General features: G+C 36.3%; 1 pseudogene; it reads right to left on the minus strand.

The window, feature by feature from the left end:
- Positions 1-1096: 1096 nt before the first annotated feature.
- Positions 1097-14991, minus strand: LOC102485741 (serine/Arginine-related protein 53-like; annotated as a pseudogene).
- Between the last annotated feature and the right edge of the window lie 795 nt (positions 14992-15786).

A 15786-nucleotide genomic window follows, 5' to 3' on the forward strand; every position in this document is an offset into this window, starting at 1 on the left:
CCATTTTTCCCTCCTTTGCAGGACTTTGGGCACATTACATGCATGTGCCTGGAATGTTTTTAAAGTCATCGGATACAGGTTTTGAACCACTTAGTTGGTTATGTGTGGCCCAGTACCTTAACTATTAGATCTCAGGCTACCTACTTTGTAGTTTTGTATGACATGTTCTGTAGACATCTTTTAGGTATGATTATTTCACAATGCTTTTATGTTTTTAATCTCCTTTGTTAATCATCTGTCTAGTTAAAAAGAGGCATTGATGTCTCCAAATATAATCATTGTGGTATCTATTGGGTTTTTCAATGCTTTTTTGTTTTTTTGGGGGGGCTGCTTTTAGTTGTATAATATATACAAATGGCTTCAAAAAGCTTATGGAAGTATATACTGTGAAAAAACTATGAAAAGATGCTCATCTTTATCTCTAGCAATATTTTTCACTTTAAAGTCTGTTTTTCTGATACTAATCAAGCCATGGCTGCTATCTTCAAAATATAATTTTTCTCTTTTTATTTTTTAACACATTGTATTTTGGAACCTAGCATTTTTCTTCTGTAAACAGCATACAGTGGAACACTTTTTTTAGTCTCAGACTTTCTGCCTTTTGGTTTTCAGAAAACTCACAGTTAATGTTTTGTGGATTTATTTCTGTCTTTTTGCTTTTTCTTTTCCTTCTACTTTATGTCTTTTTGATCCTCTATCTTCCTTTGCTGCTTTTATTTATATTAAATCCTTTGCTTAGATTTCCTGTTCTCATTATTTGTTCCTATGGTTTTGATTTACAACCTGGTATCATTCCTTTACCTCTGTACATCTGTGTTCATTCAGCTAGTTTCTGCTGTTATTAATAAATATATGACATTTCTTTATATCATAAGTCCAGTAATAGTATCATAAACATATTATTTATATAGTATATTTTAAAACCAGTACATAAAAGCAAAAAGGAGAATCATATATTTTTATTCTTATAATAACAAAAGTACTCTCATTGGTGCTCTGTTTTGTTCTGTGGATTCAAGTTACTATCTAGCACTTGTTTTCAGCATTAAAAACATCTTTTTGCATTCTTTCTAAGGAATGCTCGCTACCAGAAAACTCAAGTTTTGATGCTCTTGAACCACTCTTCCTCAGCTTCAGTTTTCTCAATAAACAAATTTGGATTGGCCAAAGAATTGTCATCTTGGTACTTGATAGCAGTAGGGATGCTGCTAGGGTCTATTTCTTTCTCAGTGCTGGGCAGGTGAGCAACTACTGATGCTGGTCTGGAAGCTGAAGTTGCAAGCTTCACTTCACTAGGTTCTACTTTCTTTTTGATTTTGTGGCTTGATCTGAATGTCTACTGAACAAAAGAATCACTTTCAATAGCTTCAATTTCTTTTACTCTTTTCAGTTGTTCTACCAGGGTGGTTTTTCTCTTTGGCTTTTAATGCTTCAGTTTTGCAGCGGCTTTAAGAACCAGCGTTAGTTTGGGTTTGGTCTAATCGGCTGAGGCAGATGTTCTAATCCAGCTTTGATTTTTCCAGATTTCCCACATTGATGTTGTGTAATTCCTTGTCCTTGTCTTCACATTTCTTTTCTGTTTGCCTCTGCCCTTACGCTGTTCTCTATCCGGAGAGCAATTACAGGTTCTCCTGTGATGTGATTTCTCACTGCTTCGACTATGGGAAAGTGGTCCAGGTCTCGACCTGGACCTTCCTGTTGTGCATTTTGATCTAGACTTCTGAACTATGTAGGAGTTGAAAGACTTTGTGAGGAAAAACTACTGCTTGATCGATTCCTACGTCTTTCAACATAAGAATGTGAATGAGGCTGGAGATCTCTGGACCAGGATCTTGACTTTGATCTTGATTTCCTTCCACCATTTTCTTAGACTGTGTGTTCTACTCTCAGAAGAACGGCTTTTGAAGATGACTATCTGTGGTGTTTCTTTTTTCTCTTGCTTCTGCTTTCTTCTTCAGTTATTTGATCTCGTTTCTATAAACTGGGTTTGAATCTTCAGTCCCACACTTCTCCTTGACCAGTGAATTTGTGGTAAATTTTACATTTTTTTAAGTCTTTGAACATAAGTTAAATGGCTGTTTTGAAGTCTCTTTCATCTAAATTTTACATCTGGGCTCTCTCACAGGTAGAAAACTAATTTTTGTTATTTCTTTTCTCTTACTTAGTACTTCTTTTGGGGTTTTGGTTCACTTTTTGTCCAAAGGTGTACTATTAGATTATTAATTTTGGGAGCTCTGTTTTCTTTTATATAGTCACATCTATTGATTTCCTTATAATTACTGCTTTAGTTGCATGCCTTAAGTTTGTTTTGTTTTGTTTGGTTTTTAATTTAAAAGTAGTCCTAATAGTCTTTGTTATTTATTTTTTGAGAGGTTTTTACTATAGGTCATGCACACTTGCTGGAAAGACAGAGAGAAACAGAGAGACAAAGCGAGAAATCACCCCGGTGGGGGGGAATGGTCATGCCACAATCCCTTCTCCTGCATTCTCCTCTTGGGATCTTGGGCATGCACCGCACACGCACTCAGAGTGAGTTTAAGCACCAGGTCTAGGACTCGACGGTCATTCAAGTCACCAGGTCTGGGACTCGAATTGCGGTCTACTACATGGGAGTTCAGCAACATAGCCATTACGCTAACTGCTGGTCCCAAGGATTTATTAGACTTGGAAAACACTATTAGGTAACTAGTCCTTAAGAAATAACAAAGAGGGACCAGCAGTTAGCATAATGGTTATGTTGCTGAACTCCCGTGTACTCGACCGCAATTCGAGTCTGTCTCACGCCAGGCGCGTGTGTGTGCATGCCCAAGATCCGAGAGGAGAATGGAGGAGAAGAGATTGTGACATAGCCATCTCCCCTGGGGGGTGATTTCTTGCTTTCTTTCCCTCTGTCTCTCTCTCTCTTTCTGGCAAGCACACGCACTCTGTAGCAAATAAATAAATAAATAAATAAATAAATAAATAAATAAATAAATAAAAATTTTTTTCAAGTCTAATAAATCCTTGTCAGTCATTGGCTTAGTTCTTTTCATTAATGGAATTTGGGTGTTTAATTCTGTAACTATAATATTTATTAACATTTTAATTTTTCCTCACAGTTCTACCAGGTTTTCTTCATGTATTTTTGAGTTCTGTTGTTAGGTATGTCTGTGTGAGCAATTATTCAGTCATCCTTTTAACATTCTTCTTTGTGGGTATATAATGTCTCTCTTAACTTCTAGTACCATTTTGTTTTGTTTTAAAAGCTTTTCCTTGTATTTACTTACTATAGTTTTTCTTCCTTTTACCTTCACCTTATTTATGTCTTTAAGTTCAGAAAAAATTGAAATAATAATTTATATTTTTGCCAATTAAATATTTTTTCCATTGGGGAGAGGATTCACTAAATTTTCCACAGCACTATTCTGGAAGTCCTGCACATCACCAACCTGTATTTTTGAAGGATGTTATCACTAGATGTAAAATTTGTGTAGCTAGCATTTTTCCCCATGATTTTAATGTTGCTTCACTATCTTCTCATCCATTGTACTCTTGACAATATATTTCATTTTCTTTTGTTTCTCATAGGCAATACATTTCATTTCTGACTGCCTTTAAGATTCTCTTTTTTTCATTTATTATGACTTGCCCTTGCTTAATTTTCTGTGTGTTTCTTGTGCTTGAGGAGTTTTTTTTTAATTAAAGAATTATTTTATTTAATGTTATTTTATTATTATTATTAGTATGTTCCAGTTTGATCAGAGACAGACAGAGAAATAGAGAGAGGGAAATTGAGAAAGCAAGCCACCAGGTCCAGGACTTGAACCATGGCTGGCCACATGGAAGTCCAGCGCCTTTAACCACCATGCCACCTGCCGGCCCCAGGAGTTTTTATTGCTTTGGCTTTTTCAGCTCTTGGATTTGTGGGTTAGTAATATTATTCAAGATAGAAATTTGTTGAGTCATGTTTTTGCCAGATATTTTCTATCCTTCCTCTCTGGTCTCTTTCTGAATTCCTGTTGTGTATGTGTTGGGAAACTGAAACTGTGGCATAGCCATAGCACACATGCTCTCTCTTCAGGGTGTTTTATTTGTTTTCTTTCTGTATTTCATCTGGGATATTGCCTATGGCTCTGTTATCAAGTTCATTCATCTTTTTTGCAAAGTACGATCTGTCCTTTATCCTGTCCAGTGACAATTTCATCCAATACATTGCTTTTATCCTTAAAACATTGGTTTGAGGGAACCAGCAGTTAGCGTAATGGCTATGTCGCTGGGCTCCCACGTAGTCGACTGCGGTTCGTGTCCCGGCCCCGGTGGCTTAAAACTCACGCCGGGCGCGTGTGCGTGCGTGCCCAAGATCCCGAGAGGAGAATGGAGGAGAAGGGATTGCGGCGTGACCATCCCCCCTGGGGGGTGATTTCTCGCTTTCTGTCTCTATGTCTCTCTCTGTCTGTCTGGCGAGTGCACAAGCCCTACAGTGAAAATCTCTCCAAAAAAAAAAAAAAACATTGGTTTCGGTATTTTTGTACCCTCTATGCCTTTATCTAACATTCCTTCACTTTCTTATGGATTCTTTTTTTTTTTTTCTTTTTAGTTTTTTGTCATAAGGCATATGTGTTCTCCAGAGAGATAAATAAACAGAGAGAGGGAAAGCAAGAAATCACCTCCAAAGGAGGATGATCATGCTGCAGTCCCTTCTCCATTCTCCTCTTATGATTTTGGGCACGTGCACACACAAGTCCAGCATGATTTTCAAGCCACCAGGTCCAGGGCTCAAAACGCAGTTGACCATGTGGGAGTCCAGTGCCTTAACTACCAAGCCAGCTACTGGCCCCTCTTCAGGACTCTAAAATATATAAAAAGCAATTACAATAATGACTTTAATTTTCTAATTTGCATAGTATATCACATGGGCGATTTCTGTATCACTTTTGACTCTATTTCTTTTCATCAAGTTTATTTTTTCTTCCTGTTTCTTCTTTTCCTGCCTGCTGTGTGTGTTTTTCTTTTTCTTTTTTCTGAATGTGATACGTTCAGACATTGTGTCCTGAGATTTCTTTTCTTTTTTTTCTGTTAAATAAAAATATTTAGACAGACTTTGATCTTTTCAGATATTTTTTTGGAGAGATTTTTTGTTGTTGTTACAAGGTGTGTGTGCTTATCTAAGAGACAGAGAAACAGAAGGCGAGAAGTCACCCCCATCTCCCCACCAAGGGGTATAGCCGTACCACAATCCCTTCTCCTCCATTCTCCTTTCAAGATTTTGGGCATGTACACACATCTGCCTGGCTTGAATTTGAACCTGCTGGGTCAGGGACTTGAACCACTGGACTATATGGGAGTCCAGCGATGTAACCATTATGCCATCTGCTGGTCCCTCAGATCTTATTTTTAATAAAGATAAAAATGAGGTCCATCAGGTGACATATAATTATGGTGCTGAACTTCCACATGATTAACTAGAGTTTGAGCCCCAGACCTTGTGCGTGAAAATTGTGTCAGACGTGAGTGAGTGCGTGCTTAAGATCTTGAGAGGAGAATAAAGAAAGGATTGAGGCATGGAGATTTCTAGTGATTTCTGACTCTCTCTTTCTCTGTCTTTCTCTGTCTCCATGAGCACACATACTCTAAGACAAAAATGTAAAAAAAAAAGAAAAAAAAGAAAAAAATAGATAAACATAATTGGTCTATAATCAGGATTATAGTTATCTGAACTTTGAATGTTTGTTTGGAGGGACCACAATGCCAATTTTGGTCAATTTCTAAGATAAAACTCGTTTGAACACTTTTCTTGACTTCTTTGAGAATTATAGCAATTTGCATGGTGGTTGGTAGAAGCAGGAACCATTTCCATTCCTGTGAGAATTTCTTAGATTATTTTATTTAGTGTAGGATAGTACTTCAGCCTCAGATTATTTATTCAGTTGCAAAAGCTAATTGGTACTCAGCTAAAGTGTACCTCTCTACCACTTTGAAAATATTTAAGTTATCTCTCTGCACAGCTCTGACTTATCTAATACTCTGCCCTGCTGACTTTAGCCACTTCCAGTACTCTGGAATCTTAGCTTTTATCGCCTCATCTTAGAAGTTTCTGAGGGCTCTTCTTTGATTTCTTCTCTCTCTACACTGAAGGCTTGGAATCCTCTTCCAGCGGTAAACTGGGACAGTGGTGCAGCTTATTGCATTTGTTTTCTCTCTTTCTGAGATCACAGTTCTTTTTTTAAATGTTTTTAAATAATTATTTATTTTATTTTTATTTATTCATTCATTTATTTTTTAATTTAACCAGAGAGACACAGAGGGTGAGAGTGAAAGAGAGAGGAAGTGAGAAAGCAAGCCGCCAGGTTCAGGACTCGAACCCTGGTCGGCCATGTGGGAGTGTCCAGCGCCTTAACCACCACGCCACCTGCTGGTCCCGAGATCACAGTTCTTGAGCTCTTGCTGTCTGTTGGCAAATGTTCTGAAATCCAGTGATTTATTTATAAGTTGCTTTTGACTTTTTTGATGTTTCATGCAGGAGGTAAAATCTACCTCCTGTTACTCCACCTTAACTGCCAGTGAAAGTCTTCAGATTTTTTTTATCAGTGTCTTCCTCAGTGTGTCACTCTTCTCACTTGATTTCACTTGTCTTTATTGCCTGACCCACTATTTCTAGTGATTGCTACCTTTGGCCTATTGTCTTGTCAAGGCAGCTAGCTTGGTGTCTTGTCCCAGAAAGGTACCCATTCTTTGTTTGTTTGTTTCCCCAACTCACTTGATTTTATTTCCAGTCTTCCACATCTTGAATTCCTGTCAGAATCCTATTATTGTCCTCCATCACTTATTTTTTCAACTTTTTCTTTCCTACTATTCTGTGCCATAATATCTGCATTCAAGCATCACCCAATTGACTGGGAAGAAAAACCAAGTAAATAACCTATTTAGATGTCATTTCAGAGGTGCAAATATGACATTTGGAAAGATAATTTTTTCTCCGATAGTGAAAACACTAGGTAATGAGATTACCTTTATGACCTTGGGTAAATGAGTATGTCTCTCTGAGCCTTCGTTTTCTTATGTTAAATGAGACACTGGGACTAGATGGTCTCAAGGATAACAACAATTTAAACAGTGCGAAAATCACGAGGTAGGGAGCAAGGCAGAGAGGGGCCAGACGCCTTGTGTCAGAGTAAACATAACACAAACCCTGATACTCTACACAGGATTTTTCAGTCTCCGTCTATTCCTTAGAATATGGCCTCTTTGACTCAATAAATAGGGGGAAAAAAGTAATGAAAAGAATTAAACCATGCTTAGACTTTCTTTGACAACTGGAAATATGCACTTGTGTCTTTTGGAACACTCTTTTGCTATGTGTCCTGAACTGCTCATTAAGAAAGGCCAAATATTCTCAAACTGTCACCCTGGAAAGTCATAAGTAGGTTCTCAAATCAACAATTCCAGACAAGGCCCTTCTAGCTACACTTATCAAGTGCCAGAAACTTGAATGTAGCCATCTCAGCTCCTCCACCTGAGTCCATCCACCAGCTGAATATGCTGAGTGACTTCTATGTGAAACTTCTAGGAAGAATTCTGAGGGGAATTATGGAAAGACTAATCTCTAAAGGGGAAGAAAAAACTGAATGACTTTGTATTGGCTATTGGGTATACACTACAGTCTGATATTTTAATATATGTTCTTTTGTATCTATCTGTTATATATCTATGTATTATCTTGCTATCAATTTGCCATCTATCAATTATCTATCCATCTGCCTTTATTTTGTTTCTTTCTCTCTGTCTCTCTGTCTCTTAGTTAGGACCTACCAAAAAATAGGTCACAAATGGGTTATTTGCAGTTTTAAAACAGTGATCTTGTCTATTCTAGGTCTTTGGTTGTTGCTGAAAGATAATAATAAATAAAATATTATCCTCTTTTGAAGTGTTAATAACTTGACAATTCTTTAATCAATCACTTTAAAAGTGTTCTAAATTGAGAAAAGAAGATCATTACTTTCAAGAATGAGGATCTTAGATTCATACTTTTTTACAGTTCTATCTTAGATGTGAACTATTTATAAATAAATAAAGAATCAGGTCATTCTTACAATGCTTAGACATTATTTTTTGTATTTTAATAAAGTTATCTTTCTCTGTATAACATTTAAATGTACTTACAATGCAGAGCTTACAACTTGTGTTAGTTAGAGCACTGCCTCAGCATGCCCTTTGGGTGCTGTTGAACATAAGATATTATCCTTTTGGTCAGAGAGAAGGTCTCAGGCCTCTCCTATATACTATCTGTGGGGCAGAGGTTAGAGATGACGTGTGTAAGATGAACATGGACTATCTGTACTGAGGTAATGAATAAAGCTGAAGTTTTTTTCCTTCCCTCTTTATTTTTTTCTCTTCCTTTAGGCTAGAGAGAACATTTGACATACCTTACTTGGAAATAGAAGAGACAGTAATTTATTAAGACTCCAGATGACAATCAAAAGTGTACATTTTCTGGAGCATTTCTTAAATTATCTCTTGGTAACCAAGAGCACTGTTTAGTGAATGGTGGCTTACCAAGGAGGCTGCTATTAGTTGAGAAAGCACCAAACCCCAACGGCAAGAGGTAGCGATAGCACTTACTCATGCTATGTATTTCTTATTTCCATAGATATGTTATACAGAATTTTCCTCATGATCAAGCAAGTAGTAAATTAATCACACTATCTGAGAACATCCATTTAAATCTGAGCACACCTTCTTAAAACAGAAACTTGAAAGCCAGAAAACTATTGGAAAAACTTGATTTTTGTGTACAGTAGTGTTTTGTATTGAAGTATAATTATATTATATTTTTTTAAAAAAACTTTTACTACTGCAATGAATGTTGCTTTTAAAATCTATGATGGTTGTTTAGTATAGGAGCTCAAAATCATAGCTTTACTCTGAAAGTCTATTTGAGACATTAAATTTTCTCCTTTTCTTAAAGTTTGTTTATTTCTTCCATGAGTGAGAGAGAGAGAGAGACATGACAGAACCTCCAACAGGACTTCCATACCATGATCTATTCCTGGACTCAGCTAGCCATGGATTGCAGACATACATGGTCCTGGCATATACAAGGAGGTTTCTGGACTCCATGCTGGTCCGCCCCATGTGAAAAATTCTTGTAGGGAGTCTTACATTATAGCTGTGCCACTATCTGGCCCTCAAAGTTTTCTATTTTAAGTAGGCATTTTTCTATGCCAACCTGTGTGTAGGGAGGTGAATTTATTTTCACTGTTCATGAATTGAGAATTATAGAACACCAGAAGTAGCCTGAGTACCAGTAGAGTTAGCGACTTGAACAAAATTACACAACTCCTTGGCATGACTAGTTTGAATTGTTGGTTCTGAACTTCAGACCAGTAATCGTTGATGACTTTTGGTCATAAAACTCAATGGAATTAACTTTTCTAGATGAGTAAATTTGCTCAGTTAAGAGAGACATTTATCTCCAAAGTAGTGATGATTTGTTAAATGTATTTTACAGACTTCCATTACACAGATGAGAATATAACAAACAAAGTAGTTAAACAGAGTGTTCAAAATCAAACATATGGGACCAGCAGATTGCCTACTGGCTACATCACTGGACTCTCATGTAGTCGATCATGATTCGAGTCCCTGACTCAGTAGCTTAAACTTGCGCTGGGCTCGTGTGTGTGTGTGTGTGTGTGTCCAAGATCCTGAGAGAAGAATGGAGGAGAAGGGATTGTGGTGTGGCAATACCCCATCAGGGGTGATTTCTTGCTTTGTGTCTCTCTGTCTCTCTCTGTGTTTCTGGTGAGCAATGCCCCCTATACCAAAAACCTCTAAAAAAAAAAAATCAAACATCTAACACGTGGTATAACTGATACAAAAATCTTTGTACTTCCTGTTTTATTGCCTTTCAAAATATCTAGCAAGAGTGTGTTTTATCAGATTTGGAATATGTAATCCATATATAATTAATCTAAGAAAACTCAGCAGTCTTGGTAAAAATGTAAAATATGCAGGACTCAATTTGTTAAGATTTGTATTTTGGGGGGTTCTTTTGCCAATCTATTTTCTTCTTTGAGAACATAACTGAATTAAATGTATATTACTGTCCATTTAATTACACTAATATCTTTGGCTTGCATTATTTGCTTTTTACTGTGAGGATACAATTAATATTTAAATTTTATTATGCAAACTTCACTTACGCATGTTAAATTCCAATTGCCAAGTGTCCACTTCTGATCAAAATCTTGGCAAAGTTATTAACTCAAGCAACATCTGGAGTCCAATTTCCTTTGCTTAGCCCAATAGTGCCATTGGCATTGTTTCGAAAGGTAGCCTTTTAGCTTTTTATTTAAGTAACTGACATAGTGGAAGTTCAGAAGAGCCCCTGCATTTGTTTCCTTTACAAACCATTAACCAAGGCAATTGTATTTTCACTTCCCTCTTAGCTCATTAAAGTTGCTGATTCCTTTGGCAATTGGATTCAGAAGACAAAGGCAAATAAAGGCTATTGTTTATTACTTATCACACAAAACTCAAATTCAGCCTTCTATCTAATTTTTTAATGATAAACTAAGTGTCTACAGTTTTTTTTTTTTTTTTAATAGAACTTCCTTGAAAATACTATTCCCTGTAGCCAGCAGGCAGCATGGAAGTTAAGGCACTGGATTCCCATGTGATCCACCATGATTTGAGTCCAAGGCCAATTGACTTGAAAATCATACCAGGTGAGTTTGCCTCCATGCCCAAAATCTCAATAGAAGAATGGAGGAATAGTGTGACCATCCCCCCCAGGGGAGTGATTTTTCACTTTCCCTCTCATTATCTTTGTTTCTTTCCCCAGTGAACACATACACTCTATGGCAAATTGTTACCAAAAAAAAAAAAAATCCTCTTCTTTGTAGTATAATCATGTTCTTAAAAGGCATGATGAATGCTAGAGATAGTAATTATAATGGCGACAAACACTTTCAGAGATGATCGGTTACCTTCAGTTCCTCTTCATTTCAACACATTGACAAAATTTCTTTCTTTCTTTTTTTTTTTTTGACAAACTATTTCTAAAGGAATAAAGTCAATATATTTTATTAGGGATGCTAGCTTTGAAAAGAAATAGATTTCAGATATATTGTTGTTGTATTTTAAGTTTTGGCTGTGTGATTGACCTATCAATATATATGAAAATTATTGACTGTAATGCAAATTAGCTTGAGAAGAGATAAATTGTCAAAGAGAAATTCATGAGTGGAGTTAAAAGAAACATTATATCCATTCCATTACCTTAAATTTCTTTTTTTTTTTGGTTCTTGTTTCTTGTTTTTTAATGGTATTTTAAGATTATTGATGAATTTGAAAATGTTTTTGCTTTTGTTCTTTAATATCAAAAAAGTAAAGGATATATTGAAATAAATCAAGCACACTTATTGACTTTTTTAACATTTCTGAAACAAAAACTGGACTTGTGCTTCTTCTCTAACTTGTAACAATTGACTGAGTCTAATTAGGAATAAATGACTCTATTATTTTACATTGGAGGGAATGTCAGTCAGTAAAATTCTGTGATTTATTAAAGGCCATACAGCTATTTTATGTGAGTAGCTCAGACGCAACAGTTCTTGATCCCTGTTAGTTCAAGTAAGCAAAACCATTAATAAAATATAGTGGATATTTAAATATAGGATGGCTAAGCAACTGTATACATTTGTGTATCATTCTTCTTCTTGCCTATTTTTAAATGTAGAATCCAAGTCATTTTTGTTGTTGTTTTTAAATACAGCTTTGTGTTTTTATTACTACTCATTTTGTTTCATGGGATGAGTTTTGGAAGAACTACATAAGATTGTCATAGATTCTTAGGAACTGGGCTTGTTAAAAATAAAACAAATAATCTGCCTCTCATTTGAATTCTCTAAGTATTGATATTATCTCATATTCAGTTTTGTTATATGTTCTTTTATCTATACTATTCACCTTGAGTATTCTCCTATTCTTCCAACTTTTTGTCTGTCTTCTTGGTCACTTGCTGCTTTGTTATGGCTGACCACAGTTTGAGTTGCAGACATGGCTTGCTTTCTCACTTTGCCTCTCTCTCTCTCTCTCTCAGCTTTTTCTGGTAAGCATGCATGCTCTATAGCAATGTTTTTTAAATGTCAATAATAAATAAAATAATTCTTTTAAAAAATGTAAACTGCTGAGTGTAATAAACAAAAGTGAAATGCTTACTGGAGCAAGTCCCACTTGTTACTGTTCTTCTCTTTCCAAGGTAGTTCCCTCACAAGCAGGGTTTAGTTTTCATTGACTTTTTCTTTAATTTATTTATGTGTTTCTTCCATGAGTGTGCATTCATGAGAGAGATAGAGAAGAGAGAAAAAGAAAGAGAGCACCTTGACAGGTCCTGACACTGCTCCACTCCTAGCCTTAGCCAGCTCCGGGTCACAGGCATGTACATATCCAGTGTACTCTGGCTAGTCTCCGGACTGTAACTGGGAACCTTCTCATATGGGTCAAGCTGTGCAGAGCATCACACCAGAGTGAGCTACTGTCTGGTCCCATAGTTTTCACTGATGTTTTGTTTCTGCTGAGTGGGAAGCCTAATGGTGGTAGCACAACTTCTGTATCTTGCTTAAGAAAACAGTATTTTGGAATATTTAGTAAAATCATTTTATTACCAGGTTCTATTGAGCAAGTTCAAAACAATTATAATTCTTTTTACCAAAATGGATTTGATATTTAAACATAAAATATTCAGAAGGACAAAGTTTAATACTTTTCAAAGGATTTAATTATAATAATATATTTTCACAAAATTGCTATGTGCAGGCTGACATATTCTTTCCTTTCTTCATTCTTCAGTGCAATTAATCACCAAGAAATTTTTAAGTATATCATTAGCTCTTCAAATTTAACTTCCACACTGCTACCAGAGAAATCATACTAAAACACAAATATGATTAAACTGTCTCATACTTAGGACCCATTTATGTCTCTCATAAACATCATAATAAATTTAAATGCTAAAGCATGACCTATGAAGACCTTCAAACCAAGCTTGCTTAGTTGTCAATACCTCTTCCCACTTCCAACTCTGGCTATAGTACATGGCTTACAATGTAAAAATATTCTATGTAATTCCACATCTTCTGGTTTGCACATTTTAATCTCTATTATAATAAAAATAATCACATCTTTTTTTCAGAGTACAACAAAGTTTTAAGTGAATGGATGAATAAGCAATAAATTATTTCTCTAAATTATTGTTCACTTTCTCCTCTTCTACTCTCTCTCTCTTTTTGACACCTTTACTCTGGGTCCTCTCCATCAGTTGTCTGGATTAATACCTCTCTTCCATTTTTTTTTTCCACAAATTCTTGCCTCTCCATCTCTCATTCTCCCACTGAAGGAATTATTTCTTAAACTTAAGGCATATTAACCTTCTGTCTCTGAAATGAAAGACATATTCCTACACAATTCATATTCAAAGAAGGCCAAACTACCTGCCATTTTGCCAAGCGCTTTCATCTCTATCATTGATTTTTTGTTAGGATTTAACACTGTTCCTGAGAGGAGAGTGGAGAGGGCATTGTAGCATGGCCATTCCTCCAGGGGTGATTTTCCATTTTCCCTCTGTTTCCCTTTGACAAGCTCATACCCTATGGCAAAAAATCTAAAAAAAAAGTCATTAATTTTTGAAGATGCACCTCAAATGTTACCTGCTTCTCACATAGGTAAGCTTTCCGTTATTCCTCAGAAAAGTATATATATATAGATAGATAGATAGATAGATAGATAGAAAGATATCCATTGTATATATATATATTAAATATTTTTAATTTTAACTTTATTATGAATACTTTGCTTTCATATCAGAGATTCTTTTTATTTGCTATAGAATGCGTGCACTCACCTGAGAGAGACAGTGAGGAACATTGAGAAATCACCCCCTAGGGCAGATGGTCATACTAAAATCCCTTCTCCTCCACTCTCCTGTAAGGATTTTGAGCATGCACATGCACACATATCTGACGTGTTTCAAGCCACCGAGTCTGGGTCTCAAACTATGCTGTCAGCTATGTGGGATCCAGTTTCCTCAACCACCATGCCATCTTACTGGCTCACTTCATATAAGTCTTTCTACCTATAAACTCTTTAAGGATTTTGACTCTATTTTTCTAGAGTCTGTTTGTGAAGAATGGCAAATACATTGCACTTTTCATTAATTTTCAAGAGAGAAAAAGAGAGAAAGAGATAGAGAATGAGAGAAACCAGGATATGGACAGAGAAAGAGTGATATAGAAATAGAGAAAGAGATTGAGACTATAAGACAAATATTGATAGAATGCCTGTCCCCAGGAAGCCTCACAAAATAAAATTTATTGAATTTCATCATATCACTTCAGAAAAACGCTTTTATTAACTTATTTAATTTAAAGTTCACAATAACCCTGAAATCTTCTTAGTCATATAACATCAAGATAAAAGGTTTATAAAATGCATCAAAGTATTTTTTTCCTGAGATTTTAAATTACGTCTCTAAAGTAACTGAACACTTCAAACATTGAATGTGTGGATTTTTTTCTCACTCTGAAAAATTCTCCAACTTTCTAGTCATCAACTGAGTGTCCTACAATTCAGTTCAGTTCTGATACTAGTGACTTAGAGAAAGTGTAGACCCTGAGGATGAAGGACTCAGTCCCACAATACCACACCTTCTCCAGACACCAGTTGCAAATCTGGACTCCGAAACTTCTGACTGGTTGTCTATAATGATGGTGGGTTCCCACAAGCCCCCCCTTAGTTTCAATGGTTTGGTTTTATAGCTTCTAGAATTAGGGGAACAATGTATTTATATTTATTGTTTTATCATACAGGATATAACTCAGGAGTGGCAGATGGCAGTGATGCACAGGGTCACATCTGAAGAGTGGGGGTGGCATGAAGCCTCCACACCATCTCTAGGCACCATCCTCCCAGCTCCTCCACCTGTTTACCAACCTGGAAGTTCTCAGTGCCCATTGTTTAGGTGTTTTATGGAAGTTCCATCACATAGGCATGATTGATTAAATCATTAGTCATTGGTGATTAACCCAAGCTCTACCCTTCCCCAGAGGTCAGAGGTGAGGCTAAAATTTCCAATGATCGAATTTCATGATTGGTTCCTTTAGCAATCACCCCTCATGCTGAAGTTGTCTAGGGTCTAAGTGTGACTTCATCAGCATTAACCCAGGTTTGGCTGGAGGAGGTATGAACAAATATTGTTCCTCTTAACACTTATTTCAACAGGTTTAGAAGCTACCTATAAGGAACCAGGAAGAAAGACCAAATACATAATTTTTATGATTGTAATGTTTTAAACAATTATGAAAAAAATTTAATAACTTTTGCTATTTCAACCTATCCTTCATCATCCACATCAATTTCTAAACTCCTAATTGAAAGCAACAACAGCAACTGCAGTGGCTCTTTCATGCAGCTCTTGTAGTGGTCAGCCAATATGTGAGTTGTCATAACTTCAGAGTCTAAGTAGTGGTGCAGAGGATACACAAACGACCACCATGGGTAAGGTCCCGGGTTTGCAGCTTGGGCTCTCCCTGAGTATGGTGGGGATGAGCATGCTGTGATCCAGGCTGTCTGAGGCTGGGGGTGGATGCTGTCATGAAGACTCTGTTGGAGGTACCTGTCTCTCTTTCTCTCTTTCTCTCTCATTGTCTCTGCCTCTTGTGGAAGAAATAAATGAATAAACTGGAAAAAAAAAAGTCACGGTTCTATTTCCATAAATTAAAATGTTTAAGGCACCACTGCAGTCACTGA

This window comes from Tupaia chinensis, unplaced genomic scaffold (genome assembly GCF_000334495.1).
Source record: "Tupaia chinensis unplaced genomic scaffold, TupChi_1.0 Scaffold000309_1, whole genome shotgun sequence".
NCBI classification, from domain to species: Eukaryota; Metazoa; Chordata; class Mammalia; order Scandentia; family Tupaiidae; genus Tupaia; species Tupaia belangeri.